Genomic DNA, 19,942 nt, shown 5'->3' with positions numbered 1-19,942 from the left:
CTAGAGAGTCCTCACAAAACTCCATTGGAAAAAACCCAAGAAACTAGAAATATAGATGTAGAAAGCCCACATGTTATGATATGACAAGATGGCAGTTGGCTGTGTAAGAAAATAGAAGTTGTTGAACCCAAACCAAGAAAATGATAAAATGAATTGTTTCTTTTCAATTAACACAGAAGATAAAATGACAAATGGAGTGAGGAGAACAGAAACTAGTGTAGGGATGTTGGCAAAATATACATGTGGTCATGAAGTTGACAGCCTACCAAGCTATCACGCATGTAAAACTGATATTTCAATTGTTACAAGGAAAACATTCTAGCAGCTTCATTAGTATTGGATTAAAAAATGGAATCAATTCCAAGTAGAAAGGACATAAGGCAAGATGCACTGTGTAATAACAATTTTTTTACTCCTTTAAATTGAATTGATACAAAATATTAGCTGCTTCTTATATGAAAAAAGCATTCATTTTATAAACAAGACTACAAACCCAAGTAAGATGTTCAAATGAAATTATAAGAGAGTATACATCCAGATTCGGAATGGCCACTCATTTAAACAGAAATCTCATCTTGTCCTGGGGTCTCAGGAGCACAGTGACATGAACATGACTAATGGCAAAGTGGCTAATTTCTGAAATCGACTTCCAGGTCACTTAGAGATGCTGGTTCAAAAGTCCATTTGTGCCAAATTTGGAAGATGCAGAAACAATGTTTAAACAATATTTTGGAACTAATACTTTAGATCAAAGTTTTCAAATTACCAGGACAAATCAAGTTTGTTTTTTTCTTTTTCTTGTGGAAGCAGAAAAGACAATGTGATAGCCATAGCTGCTCGAGGTGTCAATACTCCTCCTAACCCTGCTCAAAATGAACAATAAAATACAATAGTGGGAAGGAATATGTTGTTTTCCCCAAGGCAACCTCCTTCTCTCTCATTGATACATTGAACAGCTAATTTTCCTCCCCATTCTCATATTAAAAAAAAAAACAAAAAACAGGAAAAAGCAAAACTAATGATGACATCAGTTGGAAACCTGTAGACATCCATATTCCTCCAATAACTCTAAAAACTGTTCTTTCATGAACATTCTTGAGTTTCTTTGCCTTCAATTTTTACCCTTATGTAGTGGAAAGGTCACAGTCTTTCTCTGACAAATTTCTTTTACATTTCAAAAATCTGAAATCTAATATATATTCAAATGTATGTTTGTTTTTTTTTTCTTATTACAGTTCATCCTAAAGAAACCCATCCTGTCAAATCAAAAGAAGTTACTTTCCTTTACATAAAATGTATGACTAAATGATTAAGACACATGCCTCCTGAAGTACAAGAGAACTGTTAAATATTTCACAAGCCCACATCATGCTACTGGAGACTATTGACAAAATTCCATGAACTTGATCTATTTCTTTGTTGAAGTCTTCTTATATATTTTTATTGCTGTTGTTGTTAAGTTGCTCAGTAACATCTGACTCTTTGTGACCCCACGGACTACAGCCCACCAGGTTCTTCTATCCATGGGATTTCCCAGGCAAGGATACCAAAGTGGGTTTCTACTTCCTTCTCCAGGGGATCTTCTTGACCCAAGCATTGAACCTGCGACTCCTGCATTGGCAGGCAGATTCTTTACTACTGAGCTACAAGGGAAGCCCCATCTTTTATTATCATTTTGTAATTATTAGGACTCACATCCTAGAGACATATTGTTAGATTTATACTTACTTCATTTTCTTTTGAATAAACATAAATAGTATTCCTGCCAGGAATTCTGCACAAGCCTCTACACCAGTCTCATCTACTAGGGATCAAACATTAGAAGCAAGAAAAATACAGTCTCACAGCCTGTGAAACTGAGTCCTCAAACACAGGTCAAATATGGAATTCTTAATGAAAAAAATTATGTTACTCTAACATTCAATATTTAAGGGAGAAAAAGAAATGCACAGGAAAGGAGGATAGTCCAGTGATAAAGTAAGAAAAGGTAGAAAATTTATTTGGTGGTCAATCAGTGTTTTCTAAGGACGAGGGAGTCTTGACAAAAGACTTATATTATCCCAGTCTCATTGGAAAGTGTCTCTGTACATATTGGTTGAGAGACTTTTAGTAAGTTAGATGTCTTGTACACAGTCTTTTATATCTTCCAATCAGATAGTCAGATTCTTGATGTGGGTATCCAGTTCACCTGGAGCTAGCTTTCTCTTATTGTGAGGACAAAAGCTGCCTTTGAAATGTATGAAATGCTGCCCCCAGCTGACAGGAATAGCTAGACCTTAACATTCCTAGGAGATGAAGTGGCAGTCACAGTCAGGCCTAGATATTTTCCTGTTGGAGAGGTGGGAACGTTGCAGGACACCAACCTCATCAAAGCCACTCTGTGACCATAAGAAAGTGAAAGAAAATCTCCAAAACAGTGACATAGCCAATAAATAAATAAATCTTAAAAAAGATATACATTCCTAAAAGTGTAACTTCTTGGCCAAATTACTTAAACATTTAAAATCCTAAGTACTAATAGTCAGTTATTACTTAAACAATAAGTAATGATATGTTACCATCTTTAAAAGAAACTTAATAGTAATATGAAATAATACATTTATAGATTATCCCTTTTGTTTCATTTATCTGTCTCATGTCAGATTCACATAGAAAACTTGTTTAAATATTGAAACATGTTTAGTATCTGAGGAGAGTAGTCACTTGTTATTCTTTTCAGCATTATCTTTGAAATTTTTGATGTCTATTCTTTTTCTGACACATTGTGACACATATTCTATTAATATTTAACTTGTGGTACCATCCTCGACTTTCCAGGACTTTCAGGTGGCTCAGACAGTAAAGAATCTGCCTTCATTGCAAGAGACCCGTGTTCAATCTCTGGGTTGGGAAGATCCCCTGGAGGAGGGCATGGCAACCCACTCCAGTATTCTTGCCCAGAGAATTCCATGGACAGAAGAGCCTGGCAGGCTACAGTCCGTGGGGTTGCAAAGAGTCGGACACGACTGAGTGACTAACACACTGGACTTTCCACAAGTCATATATATTCAGGGTATTTTACTGAGAAATTCTAAGAGTGGACAAGTTATTCTTCACCACAAGTCTCTATCGTTTTGAGATATGTGTTGTTATTTGCTTTAAGGGTATTTACCTGATCTCAGTAAAGTATTAAAAAATGAGCATACACATGGTTCGGTTCAATTCAGTTTAGTCACTCAGTCGTGTCCAACTCTTTGTGACCCCATGAACCGCAGCACTCCAGGCCTCCCTGTCCATCACCAACTCCTGGAGTCCACCCAAACCCATGTCCATTGAGTTGGTGATGCCATCGAACCATCTCATCCTCTGTCGTCCCCTTCTCCTCCTGCCCTCAATCTTTCCCAGCATCAGGGTCTTTTCCAATGAGTCAGCTCTTTGCATCAGGTGGCCAAAGTATTGGAGTTTGAGCTTTAACATCAGTCCTTCCAAGGAACAACCAGGACTGATCTCCTTTAGGATGGACTGGTTGGATCTCCTTGCAGTCCAAGGGACTCTCAAGAGGCCTCTCCAACACCACAGTTCAAAAGCATCAATTCTTCGGTGCTCAGCTTTCTTTATATTCCAACTCTCACATCCATACATGACTTCTGGAAAAACCATAGCCTTGACTAGACGGATCTTTGTGGACAAAGTAATGTCTCTTCTTTTTAATATGCCATCTAGGTTGGTCATAACTTTCCTTCCAAGGAGTAAGCGTCTTTTAATTTCATGGCTGCAATCACCACCTGCAGTGATTTTGGAGCCCAGAAAAATAAAGTCAGCCACTGTTTCCACTGTTTCCCCATCTATTTGCCATGAAGTGATGGGACCGGATGCCATGATCTTAGTTTTCTGAACGTTGAGCTTTAAGCCAACTTTTTGACTCTCCTCTTTCACTTTAATCAAGAGGCTCTTTAGTTCTTCTTCACTTTCTGCCATAAAGGTGGTGTCATCTGCATATCTGAGGTATTTTCTCCTATATTCAAGTTCTGTCTCTCTTTTTTAAGATTTGTTTTTTATTTTAAGGTCTTTATTGAATTTGTTACAATATTGTGTCCATTTTCTCTCTTGGTTTTTTGGCTGTGAAGCATGTGGGATCTTAGCACTCTGATCAGGTATTGAATCTACACCTCTTAAATTGGGAGATGAAGTTTTAACCACTGGACCACAAGGGAAACCCCTGTTCAGTTTCTCTTTAAACACTATCATCATATTCAATCTTGCTTCACTTGGATCTTAACATCTATGTCTTATGAGCACACACACTGAAGAAGGCTATTGCTTCTAGTTGCTATAAAATGTATTGAGCTAACTATGGTTCATTGTTCAAAAAAACTAGCTGGAGCTCCTTTTGTACAACATCTGGAAGAAAACTGTTATCTTGAATCTAGACCCGCACTGTTGAATCAGCATTCTGCAATGGTGGAAATATTCCATATCAGTTGCAACCACAACTGTAGCCACTTGCCACTTGGGCCTCATGAGCATTTGAAATGTAGGTAGAGTTTAAATTTTTATTTAATTATAATTGATTTAAATTTAAACACTCAAATGTGGTTAATGGCTACTGTATTGGACAGCAGCTCTACATGTATAGTTTGGATTTAAAAATTAAAGCATTTTACAGAAGAATTTTTTCACCACCAATTTTTTTACCACTGATGTCAGGAATGCAGTGCAAAATTAATACATATTTGTAAAACCTGCTATACTATTGTAAAGTAGTGTGAAAGTCACTCAGTCATGTTCAAGTCTTTGCAACCCCATGGACTATAGCCCACCAGGCTCCTCTGTCCATTGGATTCTCCAGGCAAGAAAACTGGGGTGGGTTGGCCTGCCTTAATTAGCCTCCAATTAAAATACATTTTAAAAAAACAAACCCTTGGTTACTTATTGTGAAAAAGTGATACAGGTATAGATCATAGGCACTGATCAGATATTCATTTGTTATGTTTACACAGATGAGTACCTGAACAAGGTATAACTCAAGGATTGATTCAAAAGATCTGGTGCTTATAGTCATTCAGAAGATATTGTGTTAGAAAAGCAGTAAACAGGCAGTGAAAGAATAAACCTTTGACAAAATTCTAACTAAGGAAAAACCACGGTAAGACATATAATTTATGACTATAAGGATGGGATTTGGAGAGGAACAAGGGGGTATGAACCTTGGCGTGGTGACTGGTAGCTGTATAATACTGGAAATTTACATAGAATCTGTGAGATTCATTCATTTTACTATAAAGTAGGAATAATTGTTATTGTTCAGTCGTGTCTCACCATCTGCGACCCCATGGACTGTGACCCTCCAGGCTTCCCTCTCCTTCACCATCTCTTGGAGCTTGGTCAAACTCATGTCCACTGAGTCAGTGATTCCCTCCAACCATCTTATCCTCTGTCGTCCCCTTCTCCTGCCTTCAATCTTTCCCAGCATCAGAGTCTTCCCTAATGAGTCAGCTCTTCATATCAGGTGGCCAAAGTATTGGAGCATCAGCTTCAGCATCAGTCATTCCAATGAACATTCAGGACTGATTTCCTTTAGAACTGACTGATTTGATCTCCTTGCAGTCCAAGGGACTCTCAAGAGTTTTCTCCAACACCACAGTTCAAAAGCATCAATTCTTCAGCACTCAGCTTTCTTTATGGTCCAACTCTCACACTCATACTTGACTATTAGAAAAACCATAGCTTTAACTATATGGATCTTTGTCGGCAAAGTAATGTCTCTGCCTTTTAATACGCTGTCTAGGTTTGTCATAATTTTACTTCCAAGGAGCAAGTGTCTTTTAATTTCACGGCTGCAGTCACAATCTGCAGTGATTTTGGAGCCCAAGAAAATAAAGTCTGTCACTGTTTCCATTGCTTCCCCATCTATTTGCCAGGAAGTGATGGGACCAGATGCCATGATCTTATTTTTTTATGTTGAATTTTAAGCCAATTTTTTCACTCTCCTCTTTCACCTTCATCAAGAGGCTCTTTAGTTCCTCTTCACTTTCTTCCATAAAGGTGGTATCATCTGCATATCTGAGGTTATTGACATTTCTCCTGGAAATCTTGATTATCATTTCTATTAAAGTAAACTCCGGGAGTTGGTGATGGACAGGGAGGCCTGGCGTGCTGCGGTTCATGGGGTCGCAAAGAGTCGGACACGACTGAGTGACTGAACTGAAATGAAAGTAAGATGATAATAATAGGTTAATAACTTTTAGGGTACAATGCCTTGGATAAAATAAATACTATAGATGTTAAACTTTTCATATAGTTAAGTTCTCCTTGTGCATCTAAAGCATAAAATTATACAAATTCAGAAATGTGTGAATGTTAAAGAGGAGCATCCCTGGTACACAGGAAAAAATTACTTTGCTGAAGGGAAAAGTGAAAGTGAAGTCGCTCAGTCGTGTCCGACTCTTAGCGACCCCATGGACTGTAGCCTACCAGGCTTCTCCGTCCATGGGATTTACCAGGCAAGAGTACTGGAGTGGGGTGCCATTGCCTTCTCCGAATAGACAAGTAAAGAGATTATCAATATTACCAAATCCGTAAGAATGGAAATAACCTGTTTATTTCCAGACGCATGTGAATATAAGTTCATACCACTTGGTGGCAGTATAATACATTGGATTAAATAGGACTTTAGCCCAAGAACCGATTTAGGTACAAATCTCAAGTTACCTTATTAAATGATTCTATGAATCCAAGCAAATTTTGTAACCTTTCTAAGTCAGGTATATAGTGGAAATAATGATGTCTGTCTTGACTTCATCACATTAAAGCTATGAGAATCGCTTAAGAATTAGGTCAAAGCATCTTCAATTTTAGCATGCTGTATAGAAAGTCTCCAAACTTTTATTCACAGAATCACTGCAGTTATGAGGTTGTATAAGAAAGTAATAAATGTCAAAAGCAGTAGAAGCAAAATTATTCACTGATGAACTGACACTGGCAAAATTGGCTGCCACACACCTGCTCTTCTCACCTGGCATTAGCCTCCATCTATGCCATGACATCAAGGAAAAGACAACTTTGTTGACTGCATTTCACCAGCTGTCAGATGCTAAAACTTAATGCACACAGAGTGTGCCATGCAAAATAAATTTGCTTTCAAAGTATTTAAGATTTTCTGAGAGCCGTGGAAGCAATATTAGAGATCTGTTTAAATCACAGGCAAATTTACTGAAAAATGGGAGAACAACAGAATTATACAAATTAATACTTTAAATACACAAAATCAACAGGGACACTAAGAAGATTAGTAGCTGCTTCAAAGGAGAATGAATTGAAGACTGAAGTATTAACAGACACTCAATAAAAATAAAATCAGAGAGGTATTCTATTTTTTTTTCTGCAGAAATGACACATTATGTGATTATGTTATAAAACTCAAATAAGAGCTATAGTTATGCTACTCTGCTATTATAAAATCAGATTGAAAAATAATGGTCCTCCTAAAATCTCAGCATTTAATTCTTTCCATTCTAAAGATTATTCAGTTCAGTTCAGTTCAGTCACTCAGTCGTGTCCAACTCTTTGCAACCCCATGGACTGCAGCACGCTAGGCCTCCCTGTCCATCACCAACTCCCAGAATTTAACCAAACTCATGTCCGTTGAGTCGGTGATGCCATCTAACCATCTCATCCTCTGTTGTCTCATTCTCCTGCTGCCCTCAATCTTTCCCAGCATCAGAGTCTTTTCCAATGAATCAGCTCTTCACATAAGATGGCCAAAGTATTGGAGTTTGAGCTTCAACATCAGTCCTTCCAATGAACACCCAGGACTGATCTCCTTTAGGATGGACTGGTTGGATCTCCTTGCAGTCCAAGGGACTCTCAAGAGTCTTCTCCAACACCACAGTGCAAAAGCATCAATTCTTCGGTGCTCAGCTTTCTTCACAGTCCTACTCTCACATCCATACATGACTGCTGGAAAAACCATAGCTTTGACTATGTGGACCTTTGTTGACAAAGTAATGTCTCTGCTGTTAAATATGCTATCTAGGTCGGTCATAACCTTTCTTCCAAGGAGGAAGCATCTTTTAATTTCTGGCTGCAATCACCATCTGCGGTGATTTTAGAGCCCCCCAAAATAAAGTCAGCCACTGTTTCCCCATCTATTTGCCATGAAGTAATGGGACTGGATGCCATGATCTTAGTTTTCTGAATGTTGAGCCTTAAGCCAATTTTTTCATATACAAGTGTATGTAGTTGAAATCTTAAACATAAGATAAACTATTTTCCAGTAGTATCTTGCTTTATTTTTCAAGATAAAGTCTACTGAACTCTCCTCCCCACCATTTATTATGAAATGTTAGCTTTTCTTTTAGATCAGTTTATGCAAGTGTACTTTACCTGATATCAATTATACAATGAGGACTTCTAGTACATTTTAAGATGATTTATTTAGGAAAAAATAAAGTTAGATTTGGAAATTGATAAAATAATTTGATGTGGTTAGATACATATCTTGGTGAGGTTTTGTTTTGTTTTCTTTTTTTTTTTTACTCTGACTTTGTATCAATTGTGCTTTTTCTCACAAACAAATGGAGAGATAGTTAATGCTCTCAGATGGACTGTTTATTTATACACATAAGAATGTTTTGCAAGTGCTTATTGACAATATATTTTCTTTTTTCATAAATTGTTACCTAATGTTTTCTTCTAGTTTTCTATTGCTATTTTTTTAACTGATCATAAAGATCCCCTCATATATTAAGACTGTAGTTCCTTATTTACATACACATTTCAAATGTTTTCCATGTTATATGGCTTCAATTTTTGTTATAGTGTACAGATGATTTACACTTGATTTTCAGTATTTACAAAGAGTTGGACTGGACTTAGCAACTGAAGAGCAACAATCACATAACTCGATGATTCTATGGCTGTACAAAGACCACTTTGTTCTGCTCTCTTTTTCTTAGACACCCTAAATTTTCTAATGCTCATTTTGATTATTTTACCTGTCACAATGTTGCTTCCTCAGTAATCTGTAATCAGGAGAATGTCATTCTTGATTGAACCAGATTCACAGTAGGTGATCAAAAATGATGATTATTCAGACACAAATATTCACTGGTAAAGTTTCTTGTAAGATGAAGGAAAATTAAATAAAGACATTTAGGTGGTGTAGAATAAGTATCTTTGCGAAAATTGTTTTAATTAATTAATTTTTTAATTGGAGGATAATTGCTTTACAGAATTTTGTTGTTTTTTGCCATGAATCAGCCACAGGTATACATAGAAATTATGAAGGGGCATGTTGAAGAGTTCAGACTCTACATCAGATAACATGGATATAAATTCTAGCTCCAATACTACATTAAGTTGCTCCTTGCCACTCAGCTTCTTCATCTGTAAAATGGGGATAACAGCCCTGAGAGAGCAGTTTAAATGGTTGAAGGAGATGGTGCATCTCCATAATATTGTAAGTATGCAACATTATTTTAATAATATTATTTAAATAAATCATTTTTGCTATTTCCAAGTAGGTGAATACCTCTCTCATCTTTTTCATTCTTAGCTCTAATCATTTGTATATTTACAAGAACAAATTACTCTTTACATTCCCTGGGCTTCATCAACTTCATTAGTATATTTCTTAAAGCTACATTTGGTAGGTATTCTGCTAGATGATATAAATCCAAAGATTAAAACAAAGTTATCCTTGATATTTACAAAGATAACTTTAATATTCATATAGTAAGAGGATATAAAAATTCATACAGTAACTGAATGATATTGGGGTCAACCTTTAGCTTTTTACTCTGCTCTTTTAATTAACACCATAAATTCTATTGCTATAATATTATGATTTCCTTTCTTTCAGGGCTTCCCTAGTAGCTCAGCTGGTAAAGAATACACCTGCAATGCAGGAGACCCCGGGTGGATTCCTGGGTCAGGAATATATGCTAGGGAAGGAATAGGCTACCCACTCCAGTATTCTTGGACTTCCTGGCAGCTCAGCTGGTAAAGAATCTGCCAGCAATGCGGGTGACCTGGGTTGGGAAGATCCCTTGCAGTAGGAAACACCTACCCAGTCCAGTACTCTGGCCTGGAGAATTCCATGGATTGTATGGTTCATGGGGTGGCAAGGAGTAATATTGGGATCTGAATGATATTGGGGTCAACCTTTAGTTTTTACTCTACTTTTTTAAATTAACACCATATATTTATTGCTGTAATATTATGGTTTCCTTTCTTTTAAAGCTTCTATCCTTTTTCTTCACTTCTTTGCCACATTCTGCCCCCTATTTTCCCCTTAATCCCTTACAACCCCTTGAAGAATAGTCTTGAAGGATCCTTCCTTTAATTCCAAACCTTCTCTTTTTTCATAGCAATTCTTTTGGTAATACACTTGGCTCTCAACCATTTAGTTTGCTGATTCATATCTACCTAACACACATGCTGATCTAAATTATTCTTTTTTTCGTGCAAAATTTCAAACAAATCAGGAAAGCATATTTGGTAAAATTTTAGGTGAACCACAGTCTTTGAAATACTTCAGAGAAATGGCATAACCATTGTTTGAGAGGAAGTAAGCTGCCAGGAAAGGAAGAGATTGTGGTTATCCTTCCATAGTTACTTTTCTTTGATGTAGAAAAGAATAATTTAGAAATCTACACACAACTCTTGGCCAAAATTAAACTAAGTGTTTCTAGAATTCAAAGCATAGAATAATCTCTGTTCTGTTAGAGTGGAAATAATATTTTTGCACATGTAAAAAGCCAAGCCCACCACTTGTACTCTAGAATCCATCTCCTCTTGATTTTTCTAAAAACATCACTTTTGCCATTATTTCTCTTCCACCCTTTTTTGCAGTATTGATTTTTTATCTTTTCACTGATTCATTTCCATCATGAAAAAAAAAAACAACCAAGCAACCCAAAGGAACAAAAACCCTATGCTCTAAGGTCTACCATATTTAAAATAAAGTAATTTCCCTTGATCATATATTTTCCTCTAGCTATTATTCCATTATTCCTTCATTCTTCTCAGTATATTTATCAAAAGATTTGGCTAAATGCACACTCTCAAATTCTTCATTTTCTGTTGTCTTTTCAACTCATTCCATTCTCTTCTCTTCACAAAATCATTTCTGGTCAATATCACTAGGGACTTCCACATTGCCAAGTTAATGGCCATTTAACTATCCCTGTATTTCTTGACCTCTCAGCATCCGTGGACACAGTTTGTCACCTCTTGCTTAATAAAAACTTTCTTCTCTGTGTTTCCAAACACATCTCTTTCTTTTTTCTCTAACACCCTCAGCTAGCTTTTCTTAATCTCACTTACTGGCTTCCTCTCTGTTTTAGCTCTAAATGTTGGAGTTACTCAAGGACAGTACTTAGCATTGTAAGTACACTCTCTGAGTGAGCTCATTCTGCCTCATATATAGCTCTTTTTCTTGAGTTACAGGTACAAATATCTAAATGCATATTAGGCATTTCCATTTGGATGTCTGATAGGCATCTCAAACTTATGTCCAAAATCAGATCACTCTTTTTCCAAATACAACTCCTCATTTCTTTCCTCTTGTCCTCTTGACTTTACAGAAAAATCAGATTTAATTTCTCTTATTACACATTCGGTCTTCTCTTGTGGTTCAGAGGGTAAAGAATCTGCTTGCAGTGTGAGAGACCAGGGTTTGATCCCTGGGTGGAGAAGATCCCCTGGAGAAAGGAATCGCAATCCATTCCAGTATTCTTGCTGGAGAATTCCATGGACAGAGGAGGCTGGTGGGCTACAGTTCCTGGGGTCATAAAGAGTCGGACTTGACTGGGTGACTAACACACACAAACATATATGACACATTCACTCCTTCTGTAATTTCCTTGGCTTTTTCTCAAAAAAAAACCTCCAAAGATAGGAATAACTGTATCATATAGAAAAACACCATTATTATACTTCTATATGTGAGATGCAGTGAGTAGTTAGAGGGAAATCTATGTCGTGAAATGGATACACTGAGAAAGAAGTAAGTAAGATCTAAAATCAGCTTAAAGTTCCCATTAGGGAACTAGAGAAGGGAGAATATTTTAAACCTAAAAGACACAGAAAAAAGAAATAGTAAATATTTGAGCAGAAATAAATGAAATTGAAAACAGGAAAACAGTAGAGAAAATCAGGGAAACCAAAAGCTGGTTTCAATAAGATTCATCAAGAAGCTTGGTATCAATAAGATTCATCAAACTCCAATCAGGATAAGAAGAAAAGGGAGAAGAGAGAAATTACAAACATCAGAAATAAGAGATTTCATGACAATAAAAAGGTAACCTAGGTGTATACCAGAGACAATTTTATTCCCACAAATTTGATAACAGATAAAATGTGTCAATTCCCAGAAATACACAAATTACGAAAATTCATACAAGGAGAAATAGATATATTGAATAGTCCACATCTATTGAAGTAATTGAGTCAATTACTAGTATCCTTCCAAACCATAAAAAAAAAAAAAACCAAGGCCAAATGATGTCACTGGTGAATTCTACCAAAGTTGTAAGAAAGATGTAGTACCAATTCTCCACAATCTCTTAAAGGAAATAGAAACAGAGAAAACACCTCCTAACTCATTCTATGAAGCCAACATTACTGAAAGCAGAACAAAGCCATTAAAAGAAACTAAAACCACAGATTTATATCTCTCGTGAACACACCAACAAAACAGTAAAAAAAAAAAAAAAAACTTTGCAAATTATATCCAAAAATCTACAAAGGAAGTATATATCATGAACAGTTGGGTTTTATTTCAGGTTTGCAAAGCAGGTTCAACATTCAAAAATCAATAAATATAATCCAATATATCAACAAGCTGTGGAGGAAAAGCATGTAATCAAGTCAGCTGGGAGGAAAAAAAAGTGACAAAATCAATATCCATGCATTATAAGCACTCTGAGCAAATAAAAAACTTGATAAAGAACACCTATTTAAAAATCTACTGTTAACATCATATTTCATGTTGAAGTACTTTTCATTTTAAGCTCAAGAATAAGGCAAGATGTCTACTCTTACCTCTCCTATTCAGCATTGTATTAGAAATTCTAGCTCATGCAAGAAAGTCAAGAAATAAAAGGTATACAGATTAGAGAATAAAAAATAAAACTATTTCTTTTAGCACATGATATAACTGTCCAGTTAGAGAACCCCAAAGAATTAACATAAAAATTCTTGGAACTAAGAAGTGAGCACAGAACATTTGAATAAAAAGTCAATTTCATGCATATATACCAGCAATGAACAACTTGAATTTAACATTTAAAAATACCATTTATAATAGCATCAAAAATGGAAATATTTAGATATAAATCAAGCAAAATATGTGCAGAATCTATATGTGGGAAACTATAAAGCACTGATGAATAATATCTAAGAAGATTTAGATCAGTGGAGAGATATTTCATGCTCACATATTAGAAGACTCATTACTGTAAAGATGTTGATTCCTTCTGACTTTATCTATAGACTGCAATCCCAAATAAATCTCTTCAAACTTTTTCATAGAGATTGACAAACTAATTCCAATTATGTAAGAACACAAAAAGTTCTAGACCAGTCAACACAATGCTGAGGAAGAAGAGCAAAATTGAAGGACTCACAGTACTTGATTTCAAGACTTACTATAAAGCCAAAGTAACCAAGACAATGTGGTATTGGTGAACATATAGACATATAGATCAACAGAACGAAATGAAAACCCTAAAACTAGAGGCCTTATGTATAGTCAACTCATTTTTGAGAAAGACACAAATACAATTCAATTGAAAAAGGAATGGGTTCCATTTAAAATAAAAACTTCTGTTAAAGACACTTTTAAGTCACAAAGCAGTAAAAAATTTTTTTGTAAAATATGAATCTCATAAAAGGACTTGCAGTCAGTGTAAATAATTCAGTACCCAACAAAAAGTAGCCAAACAATTCAATTGAAAAATTGGCAAAAGATTTGAAAAGACACTTCACCCAAGAAAATATAAAAATGGTCATTTAGCACATGAAAAGATACACAGCATCACCTGTTGCTAGGGAAATACAAAGTAAAATAACAATGAACTTCCACTAGACATCTGCTAGGATGCTAAAATCAAAAGTCCTGACCATACCAATTGCTGATGAGGATGGAAAGAAACAGGGACTCATTCATTGCTGTGGAAATGCAAAGACATTCAAATTGAAAGACAATTGGCATTTTCTTATAAAACTAAGCATAGTCTATCATATGATCAAGCAGCTACCATTCTAGGTATTTACAAACTGATTTGAAAACTTATATCTGCAAAAAACCTGCACATGAATGTTTATGGCAGATTGATTTATAATTGCCCCAAACTGGAAGCAGTCAAGATGTCTTTCAATAGGTGAATGAGTGAGCAAACTATGGTACTCAGATGAAGGAAAGAGAGATAAAAAAGAATGAGCTATCCGGCCACAAAAATATATAGATAAATCTGAATTGCATATTTCATATTAAGAGATGTTAGTTTAAAAATGCTCTATTTTACCTAGTTTCATTGATGTGGCATCTGGATAAAGCAAAACTGTAAAGAAGATAAATATTGTCAGGGTTTGCATGAGAAGTAAGATTGAAAAGTGAAACACAGGAAATACATCAGGGCAATGAACCTTTTTTCTGCATGACACTGTAATGGTGTATTCATTTCATTATGCTTTAGTCAAAACGCATGAAACTCATAGAATTTTATGCAGAAAGAGTGAATTTTAATGTATGCAAATTAAAAAGATCATGAAGTCTACTCTGTAAAATGGACAGTGTTTTACTTGTTTAGGGTGAGTGAGAATGGGTGTGGCTCTCCTATGACATGGAGGTAGAGTAAAAGTCACCATGAGCGGATACCAGGCATCTAATGAACCCCCCTCAACTATCCCATCGCCTAGAATTAATAGTGATGTTTCCATTGAATGGATGTCCTACAAAGGCATGATTGCAGCAAACTGTGAGAAGCATCCACCACTATTTAGTGGGATTTTTTTGGGGAAAACTTCCATGCTTACCTGTGAATCAGTGTGGACTACCACACATGCTCTTATCTGGTGCCTGCTGCTGCTAACTTGCTTCAGTCGTGTCCGATTCTATGCGACCCCATAGACTGCAGCCCACCAGGCTCCCCCGTCCCTGGGATTCTCCAGGCAAGAACACTGGTGTGGGTTACCATTTACTTCTCCAATGCATGAAAGTGAAAAGTGAAAGTGAATTCGCTCAGTCGTGTCCAACTCTTAGTGACCCCATGGACTGCAGCCCGCCAGGCTCCTCCAACCGTGGGATTTTCCAGGCAAGAGTACTGGAGTGGGTTGCCATTTCCTTCTCCAATACATGAAAGTGAAAAGCGAAAGTGAAGTCGCTCAGTCGTGTCTGACTCTTCGCGACCCCATGGACTGCAGCCCACCAGGCTCCTCTGTCCATGGGATTCTCCAGGCAAGAGTACTGGAGTGGGGTGCTGTTGCCTTCTCCGTATCTGGTGCCTATTTACTGGCTTATCAGCCCAGAAAAATTCATGAGATATTAGTAAGGTTTTCCCTATGGTGAACAAGTGATCACTGGTTGAATGGCTACAAAAGGAAAAAAGTAACCCTTCTGCTGCTGCTTGGCAATATGACATCTTTATTTGAAAATTCTTAGTGGAATATGGCTGATATAGTTACTGACAAAGAGAAAAACCAATGCTATATTTTAATGGGTTTTGGTACCATTTCCTTTTCTGTAACCGAGATAGGAGTAAGATGCACTGATGCTGTGAAGAGAGCAAAATCTTTAAAGCCTGATGTACAGCTGCCAGGAGTAGGCTAACAGTCATTCAAGATGGGACAGGAAAACACCAGCACAGCACTGGTGTTAAAGGGGAAGTAAGAAAAAGCCTGAATAGGTTACAATGGCATATAGAAGAAGAACCAAATGCAACACCATCACAGGTACTTCAAAGAACTATCCATGATATTTATGATGAGGAGGTCCTATTATTCAGACCAGAAATTCATTAATGGGTACAGTAAACAGAATTCAAAACAGACACTGACTTCCAAACCTAACTGCATTGTGTGGAATTACAATCTCAGAGGAGTATAAAGTGACCAGCTATGGAGATTTTTATGCATGATTCCAGTGCTCAAAAATCACACACAAAAAATCTTATTTATAGTAATACAACTTAAGACAATACTTGATATTTCAGTGCCAGTATACATTATTCAGTGATGGCACCTTCAAGACGACCCCAACACAGTTCACTCAGTTATTCACTGTGTATGGAGTAGCACTGGGTTTTTCTATGTTGTTAAATTATGCACTAACAATGAAAAAGTAAGAAGTCACTTACAGATATGTATACGAGAAAGTGCCTGTGTTTGCACAGGAAATAAATCTCAACATTGTGAGATAAATCACTGTGCACGATGGGTTTTGAGATTGTAAATACGAATACAACTTGACTATTCCTACCAGATGAACAAGAAAAAGGATACTTGTTTTATTTTTCACAATCACTGTAGCAAAAAAAATCTTGTTTGGGAGAGCATATGAGTATATGATTATAGTTATTCAGCTCAGTTCAGTCGCTCAGTCGTGTCCGACTCTTTGCGACCACATGAACCACAGCACGCCAGGCCTCCCTGTCCATCACCAACTCTCTGAGTCCACCCAAATCCATGTCCATCGAGTCGGTGATGCCATCCAGCCATCTCATCCTCTGTCGTCCCTTTCTCCTCCTGCCCTCAATATTTCCCAGCATCAGGGTCTTTTCCAATGAGTCAGCTCTTCACATAAGGTGGCCAAAGTATTGGAGTTTGAGCTTCAACATCAGTCCTTCCAAGGAACATCCAGGACTGATCTCCTTTAGTATGGACTGATTGGATCTCCTTGCAGTCCAAGGGACTCTCTAGAGTCTTCTCCAACACCACAGTTCAAAAGCAGCAATTCTTCAGTGCTCAGCTTTTTTTATATTCCAACTCTTACATCCATACATGATCACTGGAAAAACCATAGCTTTGACTAGATGGACCTTTGTTGGCAAAATAATATCTCTGCTTTTTAATATGCTGTCTAGGTTGGTCATAACTTTCCTTTCAAGAAGTAAGCATCTTTTAATTTCATGGCTGCTGTCACCATGTGCAGTGATTTTGGAGCCCAGAAAAATAAAGTCAGTCACTGTTTCCACTGTTTCCCCATCTATTTCCCATGAAGTGATGGGACCGGGTGCCATGATCTTAGTTTTCTGAACGTTGAGCTTTAAGCCAACTTTTTCACTCTCCTCTTTCACTTTCATCAAGAGGTTCTGTAGTTCTTCTTTGATTTCTGCCATAAGGGTGGTGTCATCTGCATATCTGAGGTTATTGATATTTCTCCCGGCAATCTTGATTCCAGCTTGTGCTTCCTCCAGCCCAGCGTTTCTCATGATGTACTCTGCATATAAGTTAAATAAGCAGGGTGACAATATACAGCCTTGACATACTCCTTTTCCTATTTGGAACCAGTCTGTTGTTCCATGTCCAGTTCTAACTGTTGCTTCCTGACCTGCATACAGGTTTCTCAAGAGGCATATCATTATAGTTATTAATGACCAACAAACTAAGTGTTCATCCAAGTAGTTTGGAGTTCTATTTATGCCCTTAGAAGACATAAATGAAAATTTTAAATACATAATTGAGAAGGCAGAAGAAAAATTAGATGACTTAGTGGATTATGTTTAGAAAGTATGAGTCTATGGAAGGCAAAGCAGAGGCAGAAGAAGATCAAAAGCTCCAAGAGTTCCACCAGAAACTTGGAATGGTTACACATCAGTACTAAATGGCAACCACAAGATGAACAACCACAAGATGAAAACTGGAAGAGCAAATTTCAACAGCTGATGGTAGTTTGTCATTTTTCAATTTGGAGATTTATTGAAGTGTTAAAGGTGAATAGCAAAACAATGAAAAAATGATTGTCCAGATTCCTGGTATTCACACTTGAATATGGCCACCAACAGATAACATTGTCACAAAGATGGTGACAAAATCTGTATATACAAAATTATTAACAGATACTGCAAATGTAAAACCAATAACCAGGTCCATATACACTTGAGAGCAACCACTTATTGACTGAAGAGTAACCCTGCCAACTTCATGATAAGAAGGAATAAACATGAAATCCATAACTGGTAATGAATTACAATAAAAATAACTCAAAAAACATTTTAATGAAGTTAATGTTTGTATTATTTAATGAATCATGGACCAAATGTCTCAATGGATGTTTTCAACAGGACCAAATGTCTGGTGAGGGATAAAGTATGTATACTAGAATTGAAAAAATAAGGAAGTTACTGGTGATGCTGATAACCATGATTCTCACTATTGAAGTGGGAGGTTGTAGAAATGCAAAGGAAGAGATTAGCATAATCCATGTTGTAATATATTAGATCTGGCAGCATCAGCATAAACTTGTGGAGCCAGCTGAAAAGCTCCCGATGGCCAAAGATTGAACCATGTGAACAATAAAATAAAGTAGCATTAGATTGTCCCTCAAAACATAAAGTAAATGTGAATGACTTTTATGGATATAAATGACTGAATGAATAAGTAAATGGGACACTAGTCAAACATCCTCTGCAGAATAAATGTAAATAATTTATGTAGATTATCTCTTCTGAAAAAGGTGGAGCTCCACTGAAGTGCAGGCTGAGCATACTGACTTCCTTCCGAAGAGTACTGTGTGGAAATGGGGGAAAGTGAGTAATTTTGCAGTAGGTAAACCTGATGAACACCATTATAGTCAGATGATCAAAGTCGCCCTCAATAGTAATGTTGATAAAAGTACCCTTCATCAGATTTGCTAAGAATGATTATTTATCTCTGTGGTCTTCCTCCAAAAACCTATGTGTGTCAGACACTCTGTCACGTCTCTTTGTGACCTCATGGACTGTAGCCCACCAGGCTCCCCTGTTCACGAGATTCCCCAGGCAAGAATACTGGAGTGGGTTGCCATTCCCTTCTCCAGGGGATCTTCTCGACCCAGGGATCAAAACACAGATCTCCTGCATTGCAGGCAGATTCTTTACCATCTGAGCTAGCAGGGAAGCCCTCCGAAAATATATAACCTACTATAATGATGAGAAAAACATCAGACTACGTCAACTAGGAACATTTTGGAAAATATCTAATCAACATTCCTCAGAACTGTCCAAATTCAAAAAAAAAGAAAAAAGTGAGAAACTATCACACTAGAGATATCCTAAGGAGATGTCAGAACTAAATGTATTGTGGTACCCTGAATGGGATGGATCCTTGAATAGAAAAAGGTCTTAGGTAAATACTAAGAAAGAGGTACTGGACAAAAAGTGAATAAAGTATAGACTTTAATTAAAAATAATATATTAATATTGACCCATTAGTTTTGACAAATGTACTAATGCAACATGTTAATAATAGAGAAAGTGGAATGTTGGGTATATGGAAACTCTGTAGTGACTTCACAACTCTGCTGTAAATATGAAACCATCTTGAAAGAAAACATTTATTTAAATAATGAAGTTCCCCTCCCTCTTCATCCATATCCTTTGTGGTTTCACAGCTCTAGGGTTTGTTTCCATGCCACAGCTTGTAGGCACTGACTGCTTTTGATCAAGTGATGTCTCTCTTTCCATCTCATCCAAAGATGGATTATTCTGTTTATAGGATGTTTGGACAGATGCAAAACACAGAGGAATCAATGATGCAGAAGCCAAGGAAACATCCCTATCATTCCCAACATATGTGGATGCGCAAAGGTAAGAATCCGTAAACTTCCACGAGGCCACAGATTATATAGCTTAAATTTTCTATTGGTCTTTTAGTCTTAGACTTTTAATGGGAACTTTTAAGAACTAGAACTGGAATCTATTATTCAGAAAATTCATAATCTTATTCTGAAATAATTAGTTTACATAGATGTCTCCCCATT

The 19,942-nt window shown here is 36.7% G+C and overlaps 1 protein-coding gene across 7 annotated transcripts in view; it reads left to right on the top strand.

The window, feature by feature from the left end:
* The window catches only part of LOC145544409 (killer cell lectin-like receptor subfamily F member 1), a 55,828-nt gene that overhangs the window by 17,376 nt on the left and 18,510 nt on the right, over positions 1–19,942 (top strand). For 2 of the 7 annotated variants that reach the window (XM_081587310.1, XM_081587313.1), the window contains exon 1: positions 19,630–19,769. The gene's annotated coding sequence lies outside the window, so the exon portion shown is untranslated. Of the gene's footprint in view, positions 1–1,235; positions 2,860–19,611; positions 19,770–19,942 lie in introns of those variants that run through there. The other 5 variants (XR_014081404.1, XM_081587314.1, XM_081587312.1 and 2 more) reach the window with 5 other exon arrangements.

This window comes from Giraffa tippelskirchi, chromosome 4, assembly GCF_054371585.1.
Source record: "Giraffa tippelskirchi isolate mGirTip1 chromosome 4, T2T-mGirTip1v1.2.pri, whole genome shotgun sequence".
Lineage (NCBI taxonomy): Eukaryota > Metazoa > Chordata > Mammalia > Artiodactyla > Giraffidae > Giraffa > Giraffa tippelskirchi.
The sequence above is the reverse complement of the archived record's forward strand: the minus strand, read 5'-3'. Positions and strand labels throughout refer to the sequence as shown.